At 37.4% G+C, this 19,304-nt stretch overlaps 1 protein-coding gene and 1 pseudogene across 5 annotated transcripts in view; one reads left to right on the forward strand and one right to left on the reverse strand.

Annotated features, from left to right (window-relative positions):
• Window positions 1–11: 11 nt before the first annotated feature.
• Window positions 12–19,304, forward strand: part of ASB8 (ankyrin repeat and SOCS box containing 8) — a 30,972-nt gene continuing 11,679 nt past the window's right edge. For 2 of the 5 annotated variants that reach the window (XM_028144273.2, XM_054719128.1), the window contains exons 1-2: window positions 12–97; window positions 1,148–1,241. The gene's annotated coding sequence lies outside the window, so the exon portion shown is untranslated. Of the gene's footprint in view, window positions 120–1,147; window positions 1,242–19,304 lie in introns of all 5 variants that reach the window. The other 3 variants (XM_054719127.1, XM_054719130.1, XM_054719129.1) reach the window with 3 other exon arrangements.
• LOC103285502 (ERO1-like protein alpha) lies at window positions 9,118–19,082 on the reverse strand (annotated as a pseudogene).

Consider the following 19,304-nt stretch of genomic DNA (forward strand, 5'->3'; position numbering starts at 1 on the left):
TGAGCCTAGCGGGAGGGGAAATTATTGGAGAAGCACGAAAGAACATGGGAAACAAGTGCAGAGATCAAGGGATGTGGCTGATCCAGTCAAGCTCCAGGTCAGACATTTGAGAGCCAAGGGTAGGTGGGAACTGGGGGAGTGGACTAGTAGTAGGACTTGAAAATATGAGGAGACAATTGGTGCATCAGATTCACAACCAGATTATTTTAGGAATTCTAGGTGAAAGTGAGACAAGGGAGAATAGGAGAAGGGTCTAGTCTCATAAAAATAAGGGGGATAGATGCAGAGAGTGAAGCAGAACCTCATTAAGCTTGCTGGGTTACAAGGCCGGGCCCTCTGGATACCAATGCCCTAAGGTTTATTGAGTGGGTCCCCTCACAAGCAAAACGGGGCTGAATGGGTACTCTGGCCATGTCATTAGAGTATTTATGCATGCAAAGTGTGCTATATAGCAAGGAAAAAAACCAACCTCTACACAATCCTCTTCTGCTGTTTTTTCTATCCTTTGGGAATCACCTCGCTTTTCTAGTTCTTATTCCAGTCTCATAGGCCAAGCAGGAGATGAGACGCCATGCTGCATAGACATAGGTCTCCATCAGGTACACCTAGTTCCAAACATCACATTCTCACTAAAGTTAACATCTTAGTAATCTCTACCATTTCCCTCTACCTGTTGTCTACCTTACCCCCAGTCTCGATTTTATATAATTTGTGTGCTTTTTGCACTATAAATCCAGCAATCATGATGAAGATGCCGGCTTAACTCATTTAGATCTATAATGCTGCATCTTAGGCCTACAATCCCAGACAATACTCCCCAAATTCAACTTTTATGAAGTTGAGTTGTCTTGAGGCCCAGTTCAGCATGATATCACATTCAAAAGAAACACAGGTAATAGCCAAAAAGAATTAAAAAGCAATTTAGATGTTTATTACAGGCTCTGGGAAAATTCTACAGGGGGTTACATTCCTGGCATAGAGGCAAACATCTTAAACTTCTCTATTCATCTCATACATTATAGTATAGCAGTCTGCCATTCTGTTTCTTTTCCCCCCAAACACCCCCAAGCTTTCTCTCAAGCCTGGCCCTTGTCTTTCACTCCCCCCTCCCTTCACTTCTTGGATGTATTCTTTTTCTCTTCTGCAGGAAGAAACTCCTGGTCCTTGTTATAGTTCCTTTGATTCCGTCTCTATTCCCCTGATCTGCACAGCTATCAATGCCAGAGGGCCCTTCCTAGAGGGTAAGAAATATTGAGAGGCTAAGAATACTCATTGTTGTGGGTTTTGTCTGTTGCATATTAGACTAACTTTTCTCAGTATGAGAGGGTGGTTTGCCTCTCATGGAGGTTTGCCAATCTTTTTTGCTCATCTCCTTCACGCTTATAAAGAGACATCGGCCTGATAGTTTGTAAGGACCCTGAACCCTTATGAGCCTCTGACTGGAGAGACTGTCCACACTATCAAGATCCGCTAGTGCCTCAGAGACTTGGTCAGGAGTTGAGCCACATACACACCCCTCACTTAAGGCCTGAACTGGTCTTCCAGTTGCTTGCTCGGTGCCCCCAAACTGCTTTTAGGAGTCCTAAAGGACACTTCCCACCCTCATTTCCTTCTCTTCCATGTTAACTTTACTCAGAACAAGAATTCCAGGGAACCTTCCACCCTCTCATGCAGTCTTATTTTCCACAGAAAATAACCTGTCATTCCAATTAACCTGTTTTGCTGGTGTTTGCCCTATCTTCCCTGTCCGCACTGCCCACTGCAATAGCTTCTCTTGTGTCAACACTTGCAGAGGCTTTTTCTCCTTTCAGTGCACATTCAGTAATTTATCCTGTGCCATTCCGACTAGTTCCAGTCTAAGTGTTGTTGGGTAATTGGCCACATACATACTGGTAGGCATTCAGACTCTGGTGCAGGGCTTCTTGCACACTGCATCCTCTTCATATATTTTTGCCCCCAGAAAGTTGCCAGAATCCTCATCAGACATTAATAATGCTATACCAGTCCAGCCAGCATGGCTCAGTGGTTGAGCGTTGGCCTATGAACCAGGAGATCACAGGTTCGAGTCCCAGTCAGGGCACATGCCCAGGTTGTGGGCTTGAACCCCAGTGGGGAGCGTGCAGGAGGCAGCCGATCAATGATTCTCTCTCATTATTGATGTTTCTATTTCTCCCTTCCTTTCTGAAATCAATAAAAATATATTAAAAAATAATAATAATGCTACACCATCTGAGAACACTCATAATTTCTGGTACCATGGGGAAATTTTGCTGGATAAATTGCCTCTCCCAGAGTATCAGTTCAATTTAGAGAAAATTATGTCTAAGTATCTGAGCAGGATATGGACTGTGGTATGTCTGCCACAGACTTCCATTCCATTTAAGAATTTTTAGAAATTTAGCATTCCTCAATACTGACTTGTTGCCAAAACCGGTTTGGCTCAGTAGATAGAGCGTCGGCCTGCGGACTGAAAGGTCCCAGGTTCAATTCCGGTCAAGGGCATGTACCTTGGTTGCGGGCACATCACCAGCAGGGGTTGTGCAAGAGGCAGCTGATCGATGTTTCTCTATCATCGATGTTTCTAACTCTCTATCCCTCTCTCTTCCTCTCTGTAAAAAATCAATAAAATATATTTAAAAAAAAATACTGACTTGTTAGCTAGCTTCTGGGCCACTTCTCACCTGTCCTATCTTGAAGAAGTCTGTGGTAGTATTTTAAAGTAGAAATTCACACAAAATTTTGTAGATCTCCTTTTTTTAAAAATATATTTTATTGATTTTTTACAGAGAGGAAGGGAGAGGAATAGAGAGTTAGAAACATCGATGAGAGAGAAACATCAATCAGCTGCCTCCTGCACACTCCCCACTGGGGATGTGCCTGCAACCAAGGTACATGCCCTTGACCGGATTTGAACCTGGGACCCTTCAGTCCACAGGCCGACGCTCTATCCACTGAGCCAAACCGGTTAGGGCTGTAGATCTCACTCTTACTAATACATCTACATATGCTCTCTCCATACCTCTCAGAGGCCCTAAAAATACATCAAAAGTGGTTTCTACTGTGTCCCTTTTGCTATGAGGTGCTGTCTCCAAAATGTGTATCTACATCTTCAAAGTACTGCAGTGTCGTAAGGAAAAGTGCCCTTTCCTCAACTTTTCCACCCAGACTCTGAAGCCCATGTTCTAAGAAGTCTTGCATGAAAACAGCTCTGTTTCCTGTGGGTCAGGCACTTACTCACAGTTTATAGGCACGACGCCTGCTTTGTTCGTTTGTTCATTGTCTTTCACTTTCCTACCTAAAGGCACAAGGATCCCCTGCACTCCAGAACTCCCTAGTCTCTTGACTTTGCTTTATTTTTTTCCACAACAATTATCAATGTCTGTTATGGTATATTTTTTACCTGTTTGTTTATTGTCTTTTACCTCCAACTAGGGTATACGATCCATTAGAGCAGTGGTTTGGTTTTGTTCACTGCCATATCTCCAGCACGTAGAATAGTCGCAGGCACAATGGCTCAATACATATTTGTTGAATGGATGGATGAATGAAGCCTGAGTCCATACCTAGAAAAAGAAACATTTTCTAAAAGGACATGCAGTCTGCAGAGCTCCAACTCTTCCTTATCTTAACAGTTTAGTTGTTTGTTTTTTATAATTTCAACCATCTACTTTGGTGATCTATGGCTTATGCTCACACAATTAATGGCCCCTTTGGTGGCTTTTTTTTTTCTTTTCAATAAAGGAATGCTTGCTATAAAACACATGAAAGTCTCCACCTCTTACAAAATAGAAAGTAAAAACTCAAGGTCAGAGGACTGCATGCTCTCCCCTACCCTCAATGTTGTTTGAAATGGGATGAAGCCAAGCCTGTATTTCCATCCTCTATGTCAGGGAGAAGAACTCCTGGCTTATACTCTTATTCTACGAATGAAAAGTTGGAAGAGTCCTGAGTGATTGTGTGTTTTTTAAAATAAGAAGATTATCATAATTTCTGATGCCGACAGTTACCTCTCTCATCCATTTCCTCGTCCCTATTTCTACAAGCAAACTTCATGTTATCTCATGCCTATAGGATTTTAATGGTTTCCCTTTCAACCTTTCCTCTGCCCCCTCCCTTCGCTCTCCTCCCATGCATCCATCTCCTCATAGCAGTCAGAAGAACCTACCTAAAATTCAGATTTGAGTCTTAAAATATATATATATATATATATATATATATATATATATATATATATTTCAGAGAGGAAGGGAGAGGGAGAGAGAGATAGAAACATCAATGATAAGAGAGTCATTGATCGGCTGCAGGAGGGATCGAGCCAGCAACCTGGGCTTGTACCCTGACCGGAATCGAACCGTGCCATCCTGGTTCATAGGTCCATCCATGCTCAACCACTGAGCCATGCTGGTGGGCAGATTTGAGTCTTTTTGTAACCCAGCTTAAAATGTCCCAAAGGCTTCCCATAGCCTCCAGCCTCATTTTTTTTCACCCCTTTCTGCCTCACTATTTACCCTCTAAGGTGCATAAATCTATTTGTAATTCCCATACCCCCAGCAGACATTCATGCCTCCATACCTTTATTCATATTGTTCTCCATTTTAAAATGCTTCTTACCTTTATTAATTGTGAAATATAGTACAAATATATACAAGTAAATAAACATGCATGTACACCTGAAGTCCCCCCCCAATCCTATACTAGAATCAAAATCTTCTCCCTCCTATGGGTAAATTATCTTGATAATAATTTTCTAATTTTAAATAGTTTATCAAGCACATGTTTATAAATCCCTAAACAATATAGTATAATTTTGTCTGTTTTTGAACATTATATAGATAGCATCACAATGCATTTATTCTTTCAAACTTTGTTTGAATGGAATAACAGAATTTATTGTTTTGTGTTTTGCTTCTTTTTCACATTATATTCATAAAAGTCATCAGTGTTGTTTGGGTACCTGTGCTTGTTTATTTTCGTTGTTCTACTGTATTTCATTGTATGAATATACTGTCATGTATTTATTTGCATTCTACTGTTGATGGATATTTCCGCTGTTTTCAAATTTAGGCTATTGCTAGCAATGCTGCCATGAATATTCTTGTACATGTCTTGTGGTGCAGAAGTTTTTCCAAAGTGTATATAGTATATGGATGGACTTGCTGAATCATAGGGTATGATTACCTTCAGCTCTACTCGAGAATATCAAATTGTTTTCAAAAGTGGTTATAATAATTTACACTTCATCAACAGGATAAACATTCTCATTATTTCACGTTTTCTCCAACACTTAGTATTGTCAGACTTTTAATTATTAATTTATCTCTGGCATAATCCCAAGTGCCTAGAACAGTGCCAGCTTATAATAAGAATGCATTAAATATTTGTTAAATAAATAAATACTTATTAATTTCCAAGCATGGGAGTTTTCTAAAAGACATGGCATGGTCTTTTTGTTATTGGTCAATAGTTTAAATTCAGTAGTTAAGAACACTTCCTAGTCAATATCAACCTTTAGAAAATTATTAAAATTTGCCCAATAGATAAGACTTTGTTGATGTTTTTAACATATATGATATGCATCATGAAAGAACATGTTTTGCATTTGTTGAATGCAAGGTTTAGATATTTCCATTTGTACATTTAAAACAAATTTATAAGCTATAAAAATCTTCTGTATCTTAAGTGATTTTGTTTACTTATAGTATAAATTACTTAGAAGGGGTTATTGTAATCTTCCACTATGTTTGTGAATTTGTCCTTGTAGTTATGATAATCTTTGCTGTATGTATCCTGGTGCTATACCGAATTCAACATTTTTTAGTATTGGGTGGTTTTCTTGTTCAGTAATAATGCTTTTGCCTTATAGTTCATTTTCACTGATATTATTATAATTGCTTTCCTTTGGATTGGGTGCATAATATGTCTTTTCCCAGTCTATGCTCACTCTCAGCTTCCTTAAGTTTTAAGTGTATTTCTGGTAGATAACATGTAGTCAGATTTCATTTTGTTTTGCCTTTTATCCATTGTGAGCCTTTCTCTTTTATTTAGAGCATTTAGTCTAGTTACATTTAATAGTAAAAATTTAATATTTGGGTTTAAACTATATTTGTGAATTTATCTATTTTTCATTTCTATTAACTTTTGCTTCTTATATTTTGAAACTCTTCTATTATGTCTTTAATAATTTAAGTTGTTATATCATTTTGGTGAGTTGACTGCTTGATCATTATGAAATGGCCTTTCTTTATTCCTGGTAATGTTCAATGTTCTAATAGGTATTAATGAAGCATTTCAGATATTTTTGGATTAATGTTTGAATGATATATTTTTCCATTTTTTCCTTTTGCCATATCTGTGCCTTTATATTTAAGGTGGGTTTTCTATAGAACATCTCTATCCTTTAATTGGGATGTTTAGACCATTTACATTTTTTTTTAAAAATATTTTATTGATTTTTTACAGAGAGGAAGAGAGAGGGATAGAGAGTTAGAAACATCGATGAGAGAGAAACATTGATCAGCTGCCTCTTGCACACCCCCTACTGGGGATGTGCCCGCAACCAAGGTATATGCCCTTGACCGGAATCGAACCTGGGACCCTTGAGTCCGCAGGCCGACGCTCTATCCATTGAGCCAAACCGGTTTTAGACCATTTACATTTTTTATAATTATTGGTAAGATTGGATTTCAATCTATATTCTTGCTATTTGTTTCCTATTTGTCTCATCTGTTGTTTTTTATTTCTATTCCAATATTTAGACTTGAATTTTTAAATGATTCCTCTTCAACTCTTCCTCTTCTTTTCTCTTTCTTTTGCTTTTATTGTTGTTATTACTTTAGAGCAGTGCTTTCCAATAGAATTTTCTGTGAAGATGGAATTGTTCTATATCTTCACTGTCAAGTATGTGTAACCACTAACCACATATGTTTATTAATACTGAAGTATAGCTATGTGTAACCACTAACCACATATGTTTATTAATACTGAAGTATAGCTAGTATAACTAAAAAACTGAATTTTTAATTTTGTCTAATTTTAATTTTAATAGCCATGTGTGGCATGTAGCTACTCTATTGGACAATGCAGCTCAAGAGTTTAACAAGATACACCCTTGACTTATCACAGTCTATCTTCAAATAGAGTAAAAACTTTACAGCAACATACTTTCATTTCCTCCCTTATGTCCTTTGTATTTTTGTTGTTATACATATTAATTCTACATATACTAAAACCTCAAGTGCACTTTTATTATTTTTACTTTAGTCATTTATATTTTCAAGAGATTAAAATTTGAGAAAGCCCTGACTAGATAGCTCAGTAGCTCAGTTGGTTAGAGTGTTGTCCAGATACACCAAGTTTGCAGGTTTGATCCCCACCAGGGCAAATACAAGAATCAACCAATAAGTGGAACAACAAATCAGTCTCTCTCTCTCTCTCTCTCTCTCTCTCTATCTCTCTCTCTCCACCTAAAATCAGTAAATTTTTTAAAAGTTTAAAAATTTAAATGTGAGAAAAATGTTTTTAATATTTTACCTACATACTTATCACCTTTCACACTCTCCCTTTTGATTCAAATTTTCATCTATTATTTTTTTTCTTCTGCCTGAAGAACTTCCTTTAACATTTTATCTTTTGATTATTTAGTATTTATTTCACCTTTATTTTTGAAAGATATTTTTGCTAGGTAAAAATTTCTGGGTTAACCTTGGCTTCTGCCTTGCATAGCTTTTTAAAGAAATCTGCTGGCATTGTTTTCTTTGTCCCTCTCTAGCAGGGGATGACAAACTTTTCTGTTAAGGGCCAGGTAGTAAATCTTTTATGCTTTGTAAACAATATAGTTTTTTAAAAAATATATATTTTATTGATTTTTTACAGAGAGGAAGAGAGAGGGACAGAGAGCTAGAAACATCGATGAGAGAGAAACATCGACCAGCTGCCTCCTGCACACCCCCTACCGGGGATGTGCCCGCAACCAATGTACATGCCCTTGACCGGAATCGAACCCGGGACCTTTCAGTTCGCAGACCGACGCTCTATCCATTGAGCCAAACCGGTTTCGGCAACAATATAGTCTTTTCTACAACTACTCAATTCTGAGATCATAGCACAGAAGCAGCCATAGCAAATACATAAATAAATGTAGGGGCTACGCTCCAACTAAACTTTATTTACAGATACAAGAGGTGGGCTCTAATTGGCTCATGGGCCATAGTTTGCCAATTCCTGCTCTATCTGTAATATGTCTTTTTTCATCTGGCTGCTTTTAGAATTTTTTTCTTTATCCTTGGTTTAAGTCATTTGATTATGATGTGCCTTGGCATGGTTTTCTTTAAATTTATTCTGCCTGGATTTCATTGAACTTTCAAATTTTTGAAATGTTTTAGCCTTTTTTTAAAAAAAATATATTTTTTTATTGATTTCAGAGGGGCAGGGAAAGGGAGAGAGAGAGATAGAAACATCAATGATAAGAGAGAATCACTGATCAGCTGCCCCATGAGAATTGAGCCCACACTGGGGATGGAGCCCAAAACCCGGGCATATGCCTTGACTGGGAATGGAACTGTGACCTCCTGGTTCATAGGTTGCCGCTCAATCACTGAGCCATGCCAGCCAGGCTAGCCATTATTTCTTTAAATATATATATAATATATATATATTTAGCCCCAGCTCTTCTGAATCTTCAGTTACATGTATATTAAATTGCTTGATATGTCTCACAGATCACTTTACTCTGACTCTTTCTATTTCAGTCTTTTTTCTCTCAATACTTCATTTTGAATAGTTTCTACTTTTATGTCTTCAAGTTCTCTAATCTGTTTTATAGTCTATAATTTGCTATATTTTTCCCATGAAAAATTTTAATTTCATTTATTTTAAAATTTGATAATCTTGATTTTATTCTATATTAAACTGTAAAATTTGTATCACATTATTGAAGTAATACTTTGACTCACAATAATATTGTATATATTTAAATTAAACTCAGTTACAAAATAAACTGTTTACTTAAGCAATATAGTTCTCCTCTAATAAAAGTAGCTTTATATAAAAAGCTTGACTTTAAACTTTCATTGCTATTCCACTCTTTGGCCTCCATTTCCAGAAATAGGCACATTTCAGCTAATTTCTGTAATGAATATTTTTCAGCAAGTTCCTGAAGTTTTCCAATTCTTTTATGCTTTTGAAATTCTTCCAAATGCATTAAACAATGATACTGTTTCTTGTCTAGTAAGATGGTATTCATAAGTGGGCCTACTTTCCGCATATTTGCTGTCAATTTCTTTGAAAACAAGACCTTCAAAGCAGTGCCCAAACTCTGAGTCTGAATATTTTCCCACAGTTGACATTTAAGCTAACCAACACAATCCATAATTTTAGAAAGATTTCCATAGTACATTCTAAAGTCTGCCTATAATTACCTTGCTCCTTTTTCTACCCCAAGTAAAAAATGAATTTCATAAAAGTACAAAAGAAATTATTTGACTTTTTGAAATATTTCCAAGAATAACTTTGTTTTCTAAATATTAAACTTCATTTCTAGTGAGTAGTTGAAAATCTGGGTGTCCACATGGTAGTACTTTAGATAAAGGCCTAATTCTTTTAAGTAGAGAAAATACAAGTTCTCTTGGATTTTCCCCTTCAGTCAAAATTCCATCAAACCCACTGGTGAAATTCTGTAATGTGTGCCCCCATTTCTTTTCCAAACAGGTGTCTTGTAAAGACTGTCTGGCACTGTAATGCACATTAATGCTTTCATGTAGTCCAGATATAAGTCTGGAGAATGCCCTTTTTGTTTTTACACAGAGACCTCCTAGCCATCAGTGAAAACTGTTCTCTTCACATTTCCTTTGATCAAAAGCCAAAATATTTCAAGGTCTTTTCATTATGACTTGAAACAATTTTCTTATTATATCCCCTATCTTCCAAGCATCTGGTCTTTTATAACTGTGTAATGCTTAGAATTAAGAATAATCCACATATTCAGTATCAGGGTTCACAGAAGTTTTCTGAGGAATCATCATGCTTGGCCCACTGAAGATCAGTCTTCTGTGTTTCTTCACTCAGAGATTCACCCATAGCTCCAAGTTATTTAGCTTGTTCATATTCTTCAGTGAGATTATTACCTTCTTCAGAATACCTGTAGCTTATATTTAATTTACATTTAATTAAAACACTACATGTTTAAATTATTTGATATTACATTTTTATTATTTCTGACATACACTGAACTTACTTGCTTTATCTTATAACATACATAAAACACTTTCACAATACCAGTATTAGTACCTAACAATAAAACTACACAATGAAGTTAGTTCTTTGCAGTTTGTTTTGTTCTTAGAATATATCCCACTAAAGAAGGACAAAGTCCTATGTTTAAAAGTCATTTGAAATAATTCTTTCTTTGGTTATGTTACCAATCTTATATATACTTGCATTTATTTTATTTGTTTTCGATTTTAGGGATTGCTCTTTGTACTCTTTTTGGTTTAATCAACTTTTTGAGTATGTAAAACAATTACATGATTCTAGCGTCCTCAGAGTCTCCTTTCCATTCCTATCTCCTGATTCTAGTTCCTCCTCCCCACCTCTTAAAATAACAATTTTTATTAGTTTCTGGATTACCCTTCAATGTTTCGTTTTTTACAAAAGTAGCTATCATATACACTGTTCTGCACCTCACTTCATATAATATACTGTGACAATTATTCTACAGCAACACATAGAAATAGTTTATTTGACTATTCAACTCCCCACTATTGGTGGTATTTAGAATATTTCTAGTCTTTTGCCATAAAATAATGCCACAATGAATAACCTTGTGTATGTATCATTTCAAGTTTGTGCAAATGTACTTTTAGTATAGATTCATAAAGAATGTGATTGCTGTTGGTTAAAGAGTGAATGCATCTATTTGTAGTTTTGCTAGATAGTACCAAATATTCTATACTTCCACCAGCAGCATATCTGAGTCTCTTTCCCCAGAGTTTTGGCAACAAACTGCTCTTAAACTTTGAGATTTTTGACAACACAGTAAGAAATGCTCTCAATGTAATGAAATTTTCTTTTCTTTTTAAATGAGTTGAGTCTGTTTTATTGTTTTAAGGGCCACTTTAAAAAGCCATCTGTTCATTTCTTGTGCTAATTTTTCTACTGGATTTCTGTCTTTTTATTTCTAGAAGCTCTTTATATGTTAAGAAGATTAACTCTGTCCAGTGACTTTCTCTTTGGTCTTACTTATGGTATTGGGGCCATGCAATTTTTAAAAATTATGTGATGTAATTTATCAGTCTTTTATTGATTCTAGATTTTGAGTCATGAGAATGCTTTTCCACTACCCCCATAGGTCTATTATACAGAAATCTACCAATGTTTTCTTCTATAGTTTGTAGGGTTTCCGTTTTTGTTATGTTTAGTTAATTGATCCATGTGGAGTTCATCTTGGCATGCAATATAAGTTATGGATTCAATTTTACCTTTTTCCAAATAATACCCAGTGGTTTCAACAGCATTTATTTAAAAGTACATCTTTATCATATATTAAGTTTCTTTATGTATTGGATTGATACATAGACTTTTAACATTAGTATGTCTGTTTATTCGTGTACCAATTCTACACTGTCTTAATTGTGAAAGCTTTATAGTATTTTAGATGTCTGATAAGACCAATCCCTCCTCATTGCTCTTCTTTTTTAGTGTTTTCCTGCAAGTTCTTCTTTATTTTTTCCATAAAAATCTATTTGTCTACATAGAGATAATGCAAAGAAGCCTTATAATGGAAGATTTCTGTTTCTTGATTTAATTATATGGTGATGGTTATAATATACACATATGACAAAATTCTATATAACTATATATACACACATACAAATGAGTGCATATATTACTGATGAAACCTGAATAAGCCCTATGAATTATAACAATGACAATTTCCTAATATTGATATTATACATAGTTATACAAGATGTCACCATAGGGGGAAATTGGGCAAAGATTATAACTTCCTGTGAGTCTATAATTATTTCAAAATAAAAAAATAAAAAAATTAATTAGTCTAACTAAAAACAAACAAACTTGTTGGAATTTTTATTGAAATTCTATTAAATTAACAAATTCACTTGTATCTTTCATTTGCTTGATTCCACTTTTGTGTCTTTGGGGAGTATTATAAGTAAAGTTTTCTCAGGTGTTTAAATATTTCTTTTTCTTTTTTAAAAAAAAATCCTCATCCAAGGATATTTTTCCATTGATCTTTTAGAGAGAGTGGGAGAGGGAAAGACAGAGAGAAACATCGATGTGAGAGAAACACATCGATTGGTTGCTTCCTGCGGGAAAGGAGCCTGCAACCAAGGTATGTGCCCTTGACCGGAATCGAACCTGGGACTCATCAGTCCACAGGCCAAACCGGCTACAGCTAGGTTTTTACATATTTCTTATTAATTTTATACCTAGGAGTTTTGTAATTATGGTTTCTATTACAATTGGGATGTTGATGTTCTCTTCTATGTTAATCTTCTAACTGGTTCTTCCTTGTATCTATGAAGGCTTCTGTAAATTGCTTTTATATCCTGCTACCTTACTGAATCATCTTTTTCTTTGCAGTAGTTTTTCTATTGATTTGCTTTCATTTTCTAGACACACCATCATGTTATCTACAATTCTCATACATTAATTGTTTTCTCTGTAGCAATACTGTGACAAATAACTTCCAACACCATGTTAGATATGATATTAATAGGGACATGCTTTTGTTTCCAACATTAGCAGGAATCCTTCCAGTGTTTCCCCATGAAAATAGTAAGATGCTGATAAGCAAGATGCTTTACAATGCTTAGAAAATGCTCTTCTATTCTTTTTTTGAAAGTTGTTTTATTAGGAATACATCTTGAACTTTCTCAAATGTTTTTCCAGCACTATGGAGATAATTGCAAAACTTTAAAAAAATATATAATTATTGCCCTAGCCGGTTTGGCTCAGTGGATAGAGTGTCAGCCTGCAGATCAAAGGATCCTGGGTTCGCCTCCAGTCAAGGGCATCTACCTCTATTGCAGGCTCCTCCCCAGCCCAGGCCCTGTTTGGGGCTCATGCGGGAGGCAACCAATCAATGTGTTTCTCTCACATCGATGTTTCTCTCTGTCTTTCCCTCTCCCACTCTCTCTAAAAGATCAATGGAAAAATATCCTTGGATGAGGATTAAAAAATAATGATAAATAAAAATATATAAAATTATTAAATATATTAATGTATTTACTAACATTTAACCATTTTTGCATTTCTGAAACAATTTCCACTTGGTCAGGATATATCATGCTGTTTGATTCCATTTGCTAATATTTTATTTAAGATTTTTTGCATTGATGTTAAATGAATGAGGTTGGCATATAGTTCTCTTTTGTACAATCTCAAATTTTAATTTCAATATTATATTTATTTTATTAAAGAATTTTTGAAGTTGCCATTTTCCTGTGCTTTGGAATAGAATTTGGATTATAGGTCTTTAAAGAATCCTATTTGAAACTAACTTGGATACTTTTAAGGAGATTAAAAATAAATCTAGTCAGTATATTTATTGTTTTCAACAGAATGGCTTCTTTTTTTCTGGGGAGGAGGGGAGAGGGGTGCAGAGAGAAACCCTCTCTACTTTTGTTACCATATTTACTCCCTCTAATCCTTAGACTTTGTTCAGTTATCATCTCCTCTAAAAATTCTTCTCTGACCCCCCCAGGTTGTGCAAAGATATATATTTTCTGAGCTCCTGCTGGACATTGATCATTCTTGCATAGATACATTATATTGAAGTAATCTATTAATGGCAACAAGAGTTATCAAAGGATAACTCTTTTATCCAAAAGATTTGGGCCAATAGGGATCCCATATTGCCTCTACTTTTTAACTTTCAGTGTCTATACTTGCCATATAGTAGTAACCTCAATAAATATTTAATTAACTGATCTTTGATCAGCTCCCTCCTCCCCTGTCCCCCGCCCCCCCCATCCCCCGACACACATTTCTTCTCCAGTTCCCCTCTTTGTAAATGGCTTCTCAGTTCATCCAGGAGCTCACAGAAAATATCTAGGAACCATCCTTGGCAATCTGTATACCTTCATTTTCATTTTATAATAAATCACCAAGTTTTAATAATTCTTACCTTACAATATTTCAAATTCATCCATATATCTTCCTTTTTATAGCCACTAGCCTAGTACAAGCCCCCATTATTTCTTGCCTAGATCACCTAACTTCTGTTTTTCCCATTTTACTCTTTGATCTTCCCCTTCTATTATCCATTCTTTATCATAAAATCGAAGTGATCCTTTAAAACACAACTGTGGTTATAAAACCCATCAATAGCTTCCTATTCTTTATGGATAAAGTTTAGAATCCTTAACATGTCCCCCAAGACCCTGCCTGATCTGGAGCATCCAGCCTCAACTTGTATTTCCCTCCTTATTCTGGCCTCTTTCTCTTCTTCCAACTTCCTAAGCTCTTTTCCTCTTGGAGTCTTTGAATATTCTTTTTCATTTGCTAGAAAGCCTACTCCCTGCACCTCCTCCACACTTTTGATCTGGTTATATCTATTCTTTTTTGAGGTCTGTGCTCAGGAAAGTTTTCATTGACCTCCTAGTATGATTGTGGTACTCTACTGAATAGCCATATTGCCCTCCAAACTTTTCCTTATTACCATTGTGATCTTTTAGACTTACAGGTGATTCTTTATCTAATGTTTATTTCCCACACTAAACGTAGAATTTCCCTGGAGGCAAGGACTATGTTGATTTTATTTTCAGCTGAATATTCAGCATCTATCATAAGAAACAAGTATTTGTTGAATAAATGGATGGATGAATGAATGAACAAAGAACTAATTACTATGGAACTCTGAGCTAGAAGCCTGAAGGGACAAATGCTCTATTTCCCCTCCAGGGGGAGACATACTCCTACTAGAAATAGCACAGAACTCAGACCCTTGAAATTTTTTTTTTGTCTTAATTTTTAAATTTTTAAAAGAACTTGGGATGCAGTGTCTTCCCCATGTTTTGAGTGTTTTTTAAATTTAATTTTTTCCATCACCATTTATCCCCTCTCTGCCCTCTTCCACCTCCACTCACCCCCCTCTACCCCCTGTAATCACTATACTGTTGTCCATGTCTTAAGTTCTCTCTTTTTTTCTTTTTTGCTCAATCCCTCCATACCCCCCACCCTCCCCACCCACAGCTGTCTGCCTACTCTCTATCTATTAGTCTGTCTCTATTTTGTCAAGCCCTTGAAATTGATTCACAGAATTCAATCATTTTCTTGCTAGTAGGATTCTCCAGATCAGTCTGGAGCACCCACTGGTCCCAGACCAGTGGCATTTCCTCTGTTAATTTTCCTCCCTTGAACAATCTTAAATCTTTCCGGCTAGAGTTTCTCTATTGCAGTCTTGATTTGCTAGGAAATGTAGCTATAACTGCTCACATTCTTGGAAAAATAGTATCATGAATATGTAATTTAAATTCTATCATTAACTTTGTTATTTGTATTTTTACTGTAATTTTTAAAAAATTCCTTAGATAGCCTTTCTCTATGAAGTCTCAAAATCTTTCAAAATTATTCAAGTAATGAAAAATATGGGTGAACTATAGAGCCAAATAATAATAAAACATTGATGAAAAGCTAATTTAAAAACATAAAACAGTGATTCATAAACTTCCCTGAGCCTTGGGGAAAGTTAAAGGGAAGAAGAAAGAGTGGAGTTTGAATATTGAGGGCATGTCTGCCTCTGAGCAGTTTTTCTGAAAGAAGTCCTTGTTTAATCCTGATGACACGTCTTGGGAGACTACCCCTGCTGCACATTAATACTGTTCTTTTCTCGGCTGAATTACTTTCTCTAGGACAAGGTTTAAGTATATAAAAAATTTCAAGAGGCTGACATTATATTTCTCTGAACTTTTTTCTCTTTTCTTTTGCTCTATTTCCAAAGCTCCCTTTCAATTTTCCTTTTATATGTGTTTTGGAGTTCTTTCTCAGGACCCAGTACATAGAGGCATTCCACTATTCCTGTCTTTGGGAGGGCAGTTCACTGTAGTTAAATTCAGCTTGCATTTATCCAATACCTACTGGGTTTGGGACTGTGCATTGGCAGGGAGGCAAGTGCAGGAAATCTAATTCCTGTCTTAAGGTGCTTACAATGTAACTGGGAAGACTAGACATTTGGTAACCTCCTTAAACAAATTTATATATATATACTAGTGGCCCAGTGCACGAAATTTGTGCACGGGGGGTGGGAGGTCCCTCAGCCCGACCTGCACCCTCTCCAATCTGGGACTTGGGCCTAAACCAGCAGTCAGACATCCCTCTTGCAACCCGGGACAACTGGCTCCTAACCACTCATTCTGCCTGCTGGCCTGATCACCCCCAAATGCCCCCTGCCAGCCTGCTCGCCCCCAACTGCCCCCCATGCTGGCCTGCTCACCTCCCACTGCCCCCCTGCCAGCCTGATCACCCCCAAAGGCCCCCCCCCCCGCCGCCGCAGACCTGATCACCCCCACCTGCCTCTCTGCCAGCCTGATCATCCCCAACTGCCCCCCCTGCTGGCCTGGTTGCCCCCAACTGCCCCCCCCCCCGACGGCCTGATTGCCCCTAACCGCCTCTGCCTTGGCCCTGCCACCATGGTTTTGTCTGGAAGGACATCCGGAAGGTCTCCTGGAAGGTCTCCCGGTCTAATTAGCATATTACCCTTTTATTAGTATAGATAAGCCCAGCAACCGGAACAGCAGAATGACCAGAATGACCAGAATGACCAATGGCTATGACGCACACTGTAGCAGCCAATGAGCCTGATCTGGTCCTCGATCAGCCCCCAACACCCCAACCGCCCATGGCCCCTCCCCCCCACTGGCCCGGCCCAATGGGCCCCCATTGGGGTGGGCCAGCCAGACCCCACCCATGCACAAATTCATCCACCGGACCTCTAGTATAAAATAATACAAAGATGACATAGATAAGATCTAACATATGTATAATTTACAAAACCACTGTCCACAAATGCAATCTAAGTTTTGTGAAATTAACCCTTGGGGTATGTGTTGTTGCTCTCATCCTGGTGTATAGATCAGTAAACAGAAACTTAGATAATGTAACTTGCTTAGACAGGTCAAGTAACTAGAGCTACTATCAGAAATGGAAGCTTGGTCTTGATGGTGTTCACATAATACTACATTGTTCCTAAAATAGGGATTATGCTATAAGCAATAACCCTAAAAAGTAAAGAAATTCAAAGTAAAGAGGATACACTATTATAGCAATAAAGGAAAGCTTATTTTTCTCAACTAGTCTGGCGCTTAGATCTTATTTTTCACCTTACTCTGTTAATTTTGATTGGTTCCCCTCTCTCTACTTTGCCTTTAGGAAATCTCAAACTTCCTTTTGGTTCTTTTCTTTTTCTTTGATGATGGGAGAAATGCTTATTTGGGACAGCTGAGGGGATAGGACTTATTTCCTACTTTCTTTGGGAAAGGTGTCCGGAAAACTTTGCCATCAACATTAGTCAAGTGGCCCCTGAAGAGAGGTGAGGCCTTTTTAGACAGAAGAATAATTAATGAGCTCTGGCGAGAACCTCCCCCCCCCCCCGAAAAAAAATTGTTATAAGAGGCTTCTTGTAACCACTTAGAGAGGTTGCAAGGCAGAATTCCTCTCCACCACACACTGTCACTCTAGAGGATTGCACTCAAAATCAGGAAGGGGTTTGGAGCCAGCAGGTGAAGAAAGGAGTTTTTCACTCCAAAAGGCCTGTCGCCAATAGGTAGCCACAATGCTCAAAGAGCAAGACACCCGGATCTGTAACCTGGGACAGCTCAAATGCTCTACTCACGGAGACTGGATACTAACACAAGTTGAACAGTGATAGCAGCAATAATTACAAGCAAAACATCATTATCAAATTTCTAGTTTAAGTTTATGCCAAGGTCTGAAAATAGGAACACTAGTTGCTCTGTCAATCAACACCATCTAATGAACACTGCTTAAGAGCAGAACTGGAATTAGCAGGGGAGAGAAGAAAAAATAATGCAAAAAGTCTTATAGAGATACAACACATTAAAAAAAAAAACAACTGCTGAAGCCGGTTTGGCTCAGTGGATAGAGCGTCGGCCTGCGGACTCAAGGGTCCGGGGTTTGATTCCGGTCAAGGGCATGTACCTTGGTTGCGGGCACATCCCCAGTGGGGGGTGTGCAAGAGGCAGCTGATCGATGTTTCTCTCTCATCGATGTTTCTGGCTCTCTATCCCTCTCTCTTCCTCTCTGTAAAAAAATCAATAAAATATATTTTAAAAAAATAAAAAATAAATAAAAAAACTTATGGAATTACTTATAATCAAAATATGAAAAACAGAAATAAACTGAAATATATAAAGACGAAGTTGGAATGTTAAATGCAAGATCCATGGGATATGATCAAAATACAATTTTACTTTTTGGCTTTTACTATATTGTTTAAATGGTGATTGGGAGGTGATAATCTTCCAATGCCCCTGAATGGAAAATTGAGCAGATTCCTTGACTTTTTAGTTCATTGTTCTATAATTGACAGTTGCTTTAACTAAAAAAAAGAGAGTCTTAATTTAGTAAATAGAATGTTTCCAGTCCAAGATGGTAACCAAATACTTCAGTCTTCATTCTGAAGTACCAATCTAAGCCTTCTCCTTCTCCCCCTCCCCTGCACAAGGCCTTCTGTGGCTAGTGGCTGCCAGCCTCCAGCTCTCCCCAATTTACCTCCACCCCCATTAGGTAACTATTTGATCTGCTGTGTAAAAATGGGAGGGGGCTGGACAGCTGAGGGGGTAGGGCAGATCTGTCTTGATAGCATGGTCTGTACTACCTGGATGGTTCAAGTTGACTTTCTTGTAGAGTGCTATTAAAGGTTCTTTGGAGATTACCATCATCAGAGACCTCTCACTTGAGTCCCTCTGTCCTAGATAGACACAGATGGTTGTTGTGACAGCCTCTATAGGTTCTAGGATTTCTGTGTTCATCGCTAACTTCTGGTCACTGGGTCCCTCCACATCTCCAGACAGCCCATTTGAATAGACCAAAGGCAACCCCATGCTGACTGCCTCTATGTGACCCACATCTGGTCCAGGGAAACATTTACTCATTCGTCATCCGGACCAAATCTGGGAGTATTGGTGGATCCCAATGCAGCCACCTCTGCCTTATGGCTACTGCCTTCTTCAAGTTTGTAGGTAAGAGTCAGTGAAGTTCTTGTGTTTTACAACTATAGGGAACAATTTCCAAGCTCTCTAGTCCCACAGAAGCCCCTCTTTATA

This window comes from Eptesicus fuscus, chromosome 7, assembly GCF_027574615.1.
Source record: "Eptesicus fuscus isolate TK198812 chromosome 7, DD_ASM_mEF_20220401, whole genome shotgun sequence".
Classification (NCBI taxonomy): Eukaryota; Metazoa; Chordata; class Mammalia; order Chiroptera; family Vespertilionidae; genus Eptesicus; species Eptesicus fuscus.